This window comes from Vigna umbellata, chromosome 5 (genome assembly GCF_029865625.1).
Source record: "Vigna umbellata cultivar VRB3 chromosome 5, Vumbellata_1.0, whole genome shotgun sequence".
NCBI classification, from domain to species: Eukaryota; Viridiplantae; Streptophyta; class Magnoliopsida; order Fabales; family Fabaceae; genus Vigna; species Vigna umbellata.
This window is the reverse complement of record NC_142169.1, coordinates 66,465,639-66,477,028: the sequence shown is the minus strand read 5'-3', so window position 1 is coordinate 66,477,028 and position 11,390 is coordinate 66,465,639.

Genomic DNA, 11,390 nt, shown 5'->3' with positions numbered 1-11,390 from the left:
TAACATCAATTAAAAAGTTGGAAAGAAGATACTTAACAATCAAAATAGTCATAAGTAACATTCACCGAAAATGATTTTATCTTATACTCATTTAGAAAATTACTTACAAACATTAATTGAACTTTTAATAAATTTTGATTAAAAATAATCTTGATTAATGTAAACTAAAAAATGTACTTAATTAGTTTTTAATTTATTAAAATTAAAGAAATTTTCTGTATTTAGTTATGATTCAATCTTTCTATTCAAATAAAAAACAAAGTATTCAACAGATAAAATAATTTAAATTTTATAGCTATGAAATTCTTTAATGAAAAAAAAAAGAATTATTTTATTACAAAAATTAGAAGAGAGTGTGTGACTAATTTGTTTTATAAAATCATGATAAAGTATAAATAAACTATAAACAAACTACTCTTTTAGTGTGGTTGGTTCTTTATCTGCTTATCTTTCTTTTTTCTTCTACAACGTCATTCCTCACTCATTGCTTCTTCACTTTTCCAGCTCTTGTTTTGCTACTGCACACCATTTACTTTTTGTCTCGTTCAGTCGCTGTCTAAGATGTGGAGAAGCGGCACATCAAACCCTGCTTCTAAAATATAACCATTTATTATCCATTTCTATTTTCAACTTTCTTTTAACAAGTATTAATTCCCTTCTTCTACAAAATGCAGTGATATATAATATTTTGACCTGATCATATCACAGAAATTAATAGAAGGGCCGAGAAATTAATATCTCAAGTGGCTATGGAGGTATCCAACTTGTTTATGTCGTTATTGTACAACATTCGATTTGCCTGTTTAACAAATTAGTTGACAAGAAGAAGAAAGTGAGCCCCCCATTTGCAAGCCAAGAAGAACTTTATCCTTCAACATTTCTATTGTTCCAGATCCCTTTTGCACTCATCTCAAAAACCAAACCACCAACAGTAAAGGGTACTATTGTGTGACCTTGGACTTACATACTTGGTTGCAACAGGATCTTTTTAAACACACTATTCTCTCCTCATATGAAAGGTGCACAACAGTTAAACTATCAATTATATTCAATTTTTAGGTTTAATTATTAACCCATTATTTATTTTATTCAATTTAGCTATCCAACCAACAAATATTAGCTTTTATCCGATAAATCAGACTTCTTTGAGCTCACTTTTTAATTTATGACATGTGGGCATGAATGTTTAATTATGTATATTATTGAAAATGATTTATTAGAATTAATAGAAATAAAATGGAGCATTGCAGGGTGAGAGTGCTACTGGTCATTTTATTGCAGAGAGGAAGAGTTGCAATCTGTGTGACACATTTTGTCTCATGGTCGGTCCATCAATGCAGCGGGAATATTGCTGCCTGTTTTTCACTCTCTCTCTCTCATATCATTCTCTTAATATTTACATAATAAATTCACTATATTTTCTAAATTTAATTATACTGTTGGACTGTTTTCTTTAATCTATTCTTGGTAGAGAGAAAATAAAAGAAAGTGGAAGATAAAATAAAATATATACGTCATAATTAAAATTTAGTGTGATAATCTATTTTTTAAAAAAAAAACTACAGACTAGGCTGATTATCAATATGAGAATTTTCTTTTTTGGTTTTATTTTACACTAGTAGATTTAAATAAATTACACTTAACTAGAAATATAACTGATATATCATATATTTTATCCAAACTCTCTCGATAAATATATTTAACAGGAAATATGCAAGCGAAAGTAAATAGTAAGTAATGACGAAAAGAAACCCTTATCATTACAAACTAATTTACGTTTCCTTGAACTTAAAAACAGTGAAATAAAAATAAATTAAATTTAAAAAACACAACACTTATAAAGAAACAAATGTAATACTTTAAGAAAATAAGATTTTCACGATATTTATTATAACAATATTATGTCATATAGTCATGAAAATTTGTTTTTAATTAACGAGAAAACCAAGTACTTACTTTCATCTTAAATATACGTATTAAGAAAAAACAATACAAGTCAGTGAATAGAATATAATCTCATTAAGATGTCTTTAACTCTAATATAAATAATTATTATCTCAATTATTAGTGAACAATATCCTCTCTCACCTATTTAGTTTATGACTAATTGTAAATAATTTTTATTTATTTAATTTAAAAAGTAATTGAATTTTAAAAAACAGTTAAATAAAAAATAGTTAATTTTAGAAAAAGTCACATAAAGGATAAAATTAAAAAAGAAGGTGAACGCATAAATTCTTTTTTGTATATAAAGGTATAGGCAATGAAAAAATAAAGTGAGTATTTATTTAGGATGATATATTAGAATGCGATTATAATCTATTATAATATAAGAAAAGAAAATATTAAAAAATATATTTTAATATGTATGAAAATTACTTTGTTTATTTATTTGTTTATTCATTTATTAATTTTTTATATTTATTTTGTTGTTATATGTGCATATAATTTATTTTATCTTTTTATTTCATTTATTTTATTTTTAAATTTTTATTTTTATTTTTTTAATATTTATTTTTTTGTTGCATAGAATTATATTTTACATTTTTTATGCATTTATTTTATTTTTAAACTAACTTTTTATTTATATTTATTTTGTTGCTATATATACATGAAATTATGTTATACATTTTTTTTTCTTTTATAATTTCTAAATATTTAGTCATTTAATAAAATAAAATTTTAAAAAAGATATTATACTTTTATTTCTTAAAATAATATATGTTTATTAATAATAAAACATAAAAATAACTGTGATGAAATAATTTTGTTTTAAAAAATTTATTAATAAAAAAAATTATTTATCATTTCTATATTAAATAATAATATAAATATTTTTATTATTAAATATTCTTCTTTTTAGTATGTAAAAATTAAATTAAGTTTATCTAATAAAAATTAACATTAATTATATTACACAAAATTCAGTATAAGTATAAAACAGAGAAAATTAAAATATTATATTTAATAATTCATTTCAAAAATTTAAAATATATATTTGTAAAAAAAAATTAAACTACTTAATATTATGATTTTTGTTTTATAGTTTATTTCAAAGGTTTAAAAATACATTTGTAATAAAAAGAACATACTTCTTACTATTATATATACTTTTTGTTTTACATTTTTAATGTAGCAAATTATAATTTTAGTAAGACGAAAACAAAAATAAAAGTTAAAAAACTAATTGTCTTAAAATATACCATCAATATATTTATATTGTTACTAAATGAGTTATAAAAACATATATTAAATCTACATTAATTAGATGAGTCTATATATAAATAAATACTGGATAAGTATTGAAAACAAATTAGACGAGTTTAACATTGGATATTTTTTCCATATATCCATTAATGAGTGTAGAAAAAAGATTAGACATGTTTAACAATATACATTAGACGAGTCTATCTATATATTAATTAGACGAGTATAACAAAAAGTATTAGACAAATCATCATGTTTATTAATTAAAGTATATAACAAAAATGATTAAATGAGTCTTGTAATATACATTAGACCAATTTTTTCATACATTAATTATATTAGTATAAGCAAAAACATTAGACAAGTTTAACAATATACATTAGACGAGTCTGCCCATGTAATTATTAGACGAGTCATTTCATTAATTGATTAAATAAATATAGCAAAAAACATCAAACATGTATATCGAAACACTGATTATATATTGATTATATGAATTGATCAGACTAGTCTTGCAATACACATTAAACAAGTCATTCATATATTGATTAGACAAGTTTAACAATATACATTAGACATGATTTTTCATACACAGATTAGAGAAGATTTTTCATACACATATTAGATGAATCTATTAAATACATTAGACAAGTATGTTCATTCATTGATTAGATGAATATTGCAATATACATTAGTGGAGTCTATTTATACATTAATTAAACGAGTTTAACAATACACATAAGAGAACTTATCCTTGCACTAATTAGTTAAGTATTAATTAGTTAAGTATTTTGTGCATAAAACATAAAACAAGTCATTTCATGCATTAATTAGACGAGTCTAAAAATATGCATTAAGTGAGTCTATTTATCCACTGATTAAATGAGTCTTGCAACATATATTAGATGTATATGTTCATACACTGATTAAATGAGTCTAACAATATAACATTAGACGAGTTTGTTTATACACATATTATACAAATCTAATACACATTAAACAACTCTATTTATTCTCTTATTAGACGTGTCTTACAATAGACATTAGACGAATATGTTCATACACATTACATGAATGTAGCAATACACATTAGATAAGTGTGTTCATATATTGATTAGACGAGTCTAGCATTAGATATTAGACGAATATATTGATGCACTGATTATGTGAGTCTAGCAATACACATTAAACCAATATGTCCATACACTTATTTATATTTATAAACATATACTCAATATATTTTTGCATAGTCTATTTTTTGTATTTTTAAAAAATTTACTCTATTTTTTCACATGTTATATCCTTTGTATTTTTGCAAAATTTACTATTTATTTTTTTACATATATATTTACTCTCTGTTTTGGGTAAGATGTTGAAATTCCTTGCTCAAAGCACTCCAAGTTGGTCTGAAGACTCGTTGGGCTTCCTGATGATCATCCATTATCCAAATTGCGTTGTTCGCTCCCTCTCCTCCTTGTCCAAATCGTGTGGGAGGATACCTATCAAAGACACTCTAATGCTCAAGTCAATAACTTTGCATAATAATGTTTAATAGAGGATGAGTACTCATAATTAATTATATTTAACCTCCTGTCAAACATATATTTATATATATTAAAATGAGCTTACCCTTAGGTCTGACCCATTACCAATAAACGACTTTCATAATTTATTAACTGTCAATAAGTGATTGTTATTATTATGTTAACTAATTGGTTACCTAGTTGTTAATTGCTTGTCTACCGGTTCATTGACCAGACAGGTATCCATACACTACACTTTCCAAACTTATGAATAACTTTTTATATTAATTCTATTCAAAATTTAGTTATAAACTTAAAAATATTTTTTTTTCAACCTATAAATATATTTTAACATAATATATATTTACTAAAATAAAAAACATGCAAAAAAGACATCAATATGTGTATGTGCGTTTTTAAACTAGTTATTGTATTGAAAGAAGAAACTAGATTAATTAATCTGAAAAATTATAAAAAGATTAAACCATGGAAAATTTATTATAAGATGGCGTTGATTATAATAATTAGTGTATATAAAAATATATATAAATTGAAGCAACATGAAGATGTATACTACGTATAATATATATAATTTGTTGAGACGTTATGAGAATCTTAAAAGTGAGATGCACATGTTACACATATGCCAGAAGTTCTGCTACACATATATAACGTCAAACTCATTATAATATTTTTAGGTCTGAGGTTAGTATGCATCCTGGGTCCTCAATTATTGTCAAGAATTTCATGTCAGTAAATGATAAAATCTCAGAGAGGGTTGGCAGAGAAGGTGACATCTTCTGAAACAAACAGTAATAACACTTCAAATTTCTTCCACAAATCTCATTTTTTTAAGTGTGATTAGAATTTCACCTTTTAGCAACCCTAAATTTTAATGATTTTTGTGATCTTTTGTTAGGCAAAATGAGTTATTCTCGTCTGTCAGTTAGTTCATCACACAATCAAATTATTGTGATTCCTCCTACTCATCATACTGTTACCAAGTTGCTGCATATATACAAGAGCTCTATAGTTAGTTTCGGAAAACATTTGCAGAACCTTCCTTTTGAGTTGTCTAACTTATTTTATGAAAAAACCAGATTGAATAATTTCATGGTAAATTATTGACCAAAGGAAGAATATTATATCAATAGTTTTCAAATATAGAAAGAGTTAGGTTAATCATTTACCAGGAAACCCTACTTTTGGAGTTGAAGCATTTTTCCGTTTAGGGTTTCTCAAGAGCAATCCCCCACTAATAATTCAAACGCACCCCAAACGAATAACTATGTATCTTTATAAGTGGTGTAGATGAAGACGAAATGATAATGAGATTTTGAAAAAGGTAGATAAACTGTTGCGTTACGTTGAGTGTGGTGTTTTAGCAAGAAGTAAAAAGGAGAAGTGATTGTTGTGACGTGAGTTAATAGTAAAAAAGTAAGGTTGGGTAAGAAATTTGATGGTGGTTGAGATTTTGTGAGGAAGGTGAGTAAGAAAGAAAGGTTTTGGGAAGAAAAGGGAATGGACCCATGGCACCAAGAATTCCACTTGATGCACTTTTTGCTGGTCTTTGAGAAAACAGCAACAAAACGATGGGTCCCTTTGCATCAATTTGTTGTGAATCTGCTTCCAACAAAAGGATGAGGGTGTGTGTGAAATAATTCAAAAATGATGTAACCTTTTTCGAGAATTGTTCTTTTCCCATCAAGTGGAGGGACCCTATCTCTTGCTTCCAATCAACATAACATCCCATGCATGCATATGCACTCTTTTCTTTAATACCCATCTAATTATCTCTTCATTTTCACTTCATTAACTTAATTCTCATTTCTTTCTACTTACATCATTGTCATCACAATTTCATGCATTCAATTAAGGACAAATATACTATTTCACTAACTACATCTTTGCTAAAAGACTAATATACTTTCCTTCTCGTCCTTTTCATCTTTCATCTCCAACAAAACATTAATTATATTTCTTTTAACTAATTAGGAAATAAAAAAAAAAATAAGACAAATGAAATTTGGCTTAGTATATAACAAAGTTTATGTACGAATTTATTTATTTATTTTCATTAAGTAACTTACTTTAAGAAAATATAATTAACCACACCAAACCCATCTATTAGATTGTTCCTCTTATGTTATTGCTTAATTATACTCTTGTATGCTTATTGTACTGTATGGGTCGGACGGCCATAAAGTCGTTCCCACAATCAAACATGCCAGACAGTCATGGAGAGCCAAACGCAGCTAAACTAATCAAGCATGGTAGGAATCTTGACTCAGGCCGAACGGTTGAAGATGAACGTTTGGTGTGAGTCAATAATCAGATCTTTCTACAAAGATTAAGGTAAGTGGTAATTAGAGGTATTGGATTGAAATTGGGTCGTGATTAAGAGTTTGCTAATCCCAGACCCATGACGAAAACTATAAATACAGTTCAAAAGTAAGAGGTAGGTGGTTCGCATTTACTGGACATTTATTACTGTTACATTGAGTTTTTGTACGAACAACCAACTGACTTAAGTATCGGAGAACCTTTGGCAGGTACATCTCCAGATGACGAAGTGAAGACGAAGACAAGGAACCAGACTGAACGTTTCCTAGAAGAAATTGTGTAGGTGTTGGGAGTTGCTGGACCTCACATCCAAAACACTTATCAAACTTTTGATGACAAATAAGAGATGTTAATTAGTAGCCGGGATAGATAGAAAAAAATACAAAAAAAGAAAAGAAGTAAACAGGTATAATTTAGATTTTGTTTTAAGAAAAATAAAAGCGTTAAGTATGTTTAATATATGCATGTGGTCCTGATCTTAATAAACACATGAAAAATGAAAGTACTCATTCATTAAATAATTACAAAATAAATTGGAAGTGATGCTTTCATGTTACAAAATAGCCTTCATTTCATAAAATTTATTTTGATGCTTAATGTTTTTGTCTGTGTGTGTCCATACGGGTAAACATTAAGTACAAATTATTTATTGAATTAGAAGTAGTTTGTTTTCTAAATATCTATAGTTACTTATTTTAGAAGGTACTGCACATAAAAAATATCACTCAAAGAAGGTGAACAAGTCAAAACCTTTATATTTATATATAATAATAATAATAATAATAGTATGTGTGTGTTGTAGCAATTATGTTAGATGATATGGATAGAACCTAAGACCTTTGACGAGTAGTTCGTAGAATAATTTGTAACTTATCCGTTATCGTAAGCCTAAAGGATAAAGAAAAGAGGACCACAAAGGTGTTAGGCAACTTTTTCTTTAGCATTTGTCTAATCTTCCATGAAACACCTTCGGCCACCACAACCTTACCAATGGTGACATATTATGTATATATGGCTACACTATAGTTACCTTTTATGATCATATATATATTTTTAAATCATTGCCACACCACTTTAATTAATACAATTTAAAGCAAAAAGGGGAACCCGGACATTCTTACCTATTTAATAACATTTAAACCCTTCCAATTACCTTTATCATCATTCCCCAACCAAACAGAGATTGGACCACAGAATTATATGGTTCCGGCGGTTTTCTTTTTACCTAGATTTTGTGTTGATGTTTTCTGTGTAACATATTGTCCATCTACAATTGATTTCTACTCAAACTCAACAGCAAACAATTATATATACATGATACAACCACACGGGATCACAAACTTTATAAGAATCATTGAGGACGTCCACATCAATAACTTTCTTTTCTCAACCAAGAAATTTTTTTCTCATAAACGAATATATCTTAATAAAAGGTATAAAATATTCTATCTGTAAATATTCTAATTTACTTATAACATTTCATGCATCCTAAACTATCAATGCATGCATTGAAAGAACACAAAAGATCCTTTTGTGTGGATCGGAAGAAGAGATTAATACATACATATTTGTCATTTTAAATATACTAGAAAAGATTTTGGAACATGTGTAACATATGAGTGGAAGTGAGAACGATGCATATCATAATCAATTAAGGCTTTGTTCACTTGAATGGATTTGGGGAAGAGTAATTGAATGAATTTGAGAGGATTTGAAGCTAATTTTTGTTGTTGTTTATTTGAGTAAATTTGGAAGTAAATTTTTTTAATCTTTTACATCAATCAAATCCTATACTAATTTTCACAAACTTTATTTTCAAATTTACTCTTACTTACCTCCAAATCCACTCAAATAAACAACAACAAAATTTACCTTCAAATCCTCTCAAATTCATTCAATTACTCTCCCTCAAATACATTCAAGTGAACAAGCCTAAAAGTCTATTTTCAACAATTCGATATTGACCTTATAATAGTAAAGGAAATAACTTATGGAAGGATATATGGATTTCTATTATAAAGAATATATGGGATTACATGAACAAATTGTGTTTAGACAAGAATAAATATTTACTTTGACACAATTAAATTGCCAGACTTGGATGAAGTATATAATTGATAATGTTAATTTTTCTTATTCAGATTGGATTCTTTGCTCAATTCAGTGTATTTATTTAGTTACTTAGAAAATATAACAAAAATCACGTATAAGAGACTGAATAAGGACTATAAATTTCAATAAGAAAGCACGATATGAGAGTCTAGAGTTAAATTTTGTCTCTTTCCAAGAAAACCTAACCATACCAAACTTTTAGTCTGGAGCTTGTTTCATTTGTGCAGGAAATTATGAAAGAGTTTTGTCCCATTCAGCTCTTAACGTAGTTAAAGACAACCTGATTGAACCAACAAGATCAAACACAAAGAGCAAAGGTTTAGTACCAAATGGATGAGGGAATGAATAACATATTCCTGAATTTTATGTAATGCAATGCCTGATTGCAACCCCTATAGTCCCTCTATATATAACTAGAATGATTACTAAATTGGAAAATAACTTCATTTTTTATGTTATGTTTAGGAATATTGTTTTCATAAACATGGGTTTAGGAATACAGCAATCCAATACTTTGTAATTATATATATTATTTTTTGTTGATAAAATATTTTTATATATATGGTTAATAGTCTTGAATAGATTTAATTTCATAAAATTAGGTAACCCGTACACATCTGAAGTGGTCGAAACGTGTTTAACGTCGTGCTAGAGCGATAATAAGCATTACCAACCTGTTTCTAAACTTATCAAAGACGAAGGATCGTCCTTAACATTGGATATTAAAAATTGGAAATGTAAAAAATCACAACTAAAGCGTGGATAGAACTTTTGGAAATAAATGTTGACTGAAGCAGTTGATCAGAAGGTGCTTTTACTGTGGCTAAAACGAACTTTTGCACTAAATTTTTAACATAAAATTATTGTACTAGAATGTAACACTAAACACATGCAAAATTTGGGGGCACAAGGGCCTTCCTTTGGCAGAGAAAGAAAAAATGGCGAACAGCTCATATTGTCGTAGAAAAGATTATACAAGGCAGAAGTGTAAGTAAGTGTGTGTGTGTATAAATATTGTTGAAGAATTGATTTTGCAACGTGTGGTGGAAGCTAAGAATTTTGGTTGGGGAAGAACGTTAAGAGCGAAAAGTGTGGGACGAGAAGATTCCCATGCAGATGCAGTAGCTTGAAAAGGTTAAAAGTCTGAATTAGAGAGGTCAGATCAGCACTTACGTTTGGGCCAATGTGGTACTGTTGATCGGTCCTACCACTGTTGACAATGTTTTTAATTGTTAGTACTTGCGTCCAAAAATGCCCCACATTTTTCTCTCACATTCAACTTCTGCCCAAAACTCTGCTCTACCATTCGTATCTATAGATTAACACATTTGATTCAACATTATCACTCACTATGTCTCTGCATCTACAGGCATTACTTTCTCCTTCACCTCTCTCTTTTCATTTCATATCACTCTCTCTCTCTCTCTCTCTCTCTCTATCTCTTCTTCTTTTTCCTTTACCTACATCTAATCAAAATTTATTTTCGCTCCAATTCAACTTAATACTGTTCTACTTCACTACTTCTACTTCCAACAGTACAACAAATCTTTTAACATATTTTCTGCACTAAATTCGAAACCGTCTGGAAAGGATACAAATTCCCAATTTCTAAGCCACATAGTTCAAGCCGCTTTAACTCTTCTCTATAATCTATGCTTTAGTTTTTCAAGTCCATGTTTTTGTTTCGTCAGACGAAAAAAAAAACAAAAACTATGCTTGCTCTAAAGAGGAGTTACGTATCAAAAGGTGTGACCAGGTTTGAAAAGAATCAGGCCTCCGTACCTTTTTTTTATTGTAGAAATGGATTGACTCACTAACTATTGAATTATAGTTAGTTCCAATTTATTATCAACTTGTATCATGTCGGTATATATATATATTCAATGCTTATAACTTAGGTGTAGTGTAGGGGCCTAGTTACTATTATTTGTCCACGCAAATCTTTTCCTTTTAAAATAATACAAATAACTAATTCATTGATTATATATACATATATATATATATATATGACAAGTGAAGGAAATAACTCGAAGCCTTCTCCTACTTATTCTCAAATTTTTCACATCTCTAAAGTAAATTTAGATGTAAAGTGAAAGAATGACTGTTGTTGATGTTATTATATTTCACATTTGGAGATAGGGTGAAAATAAGAAATGAATTTATTTGGTAGCAGGTACATGCATGTGTTTAGTCCAATAATATTTA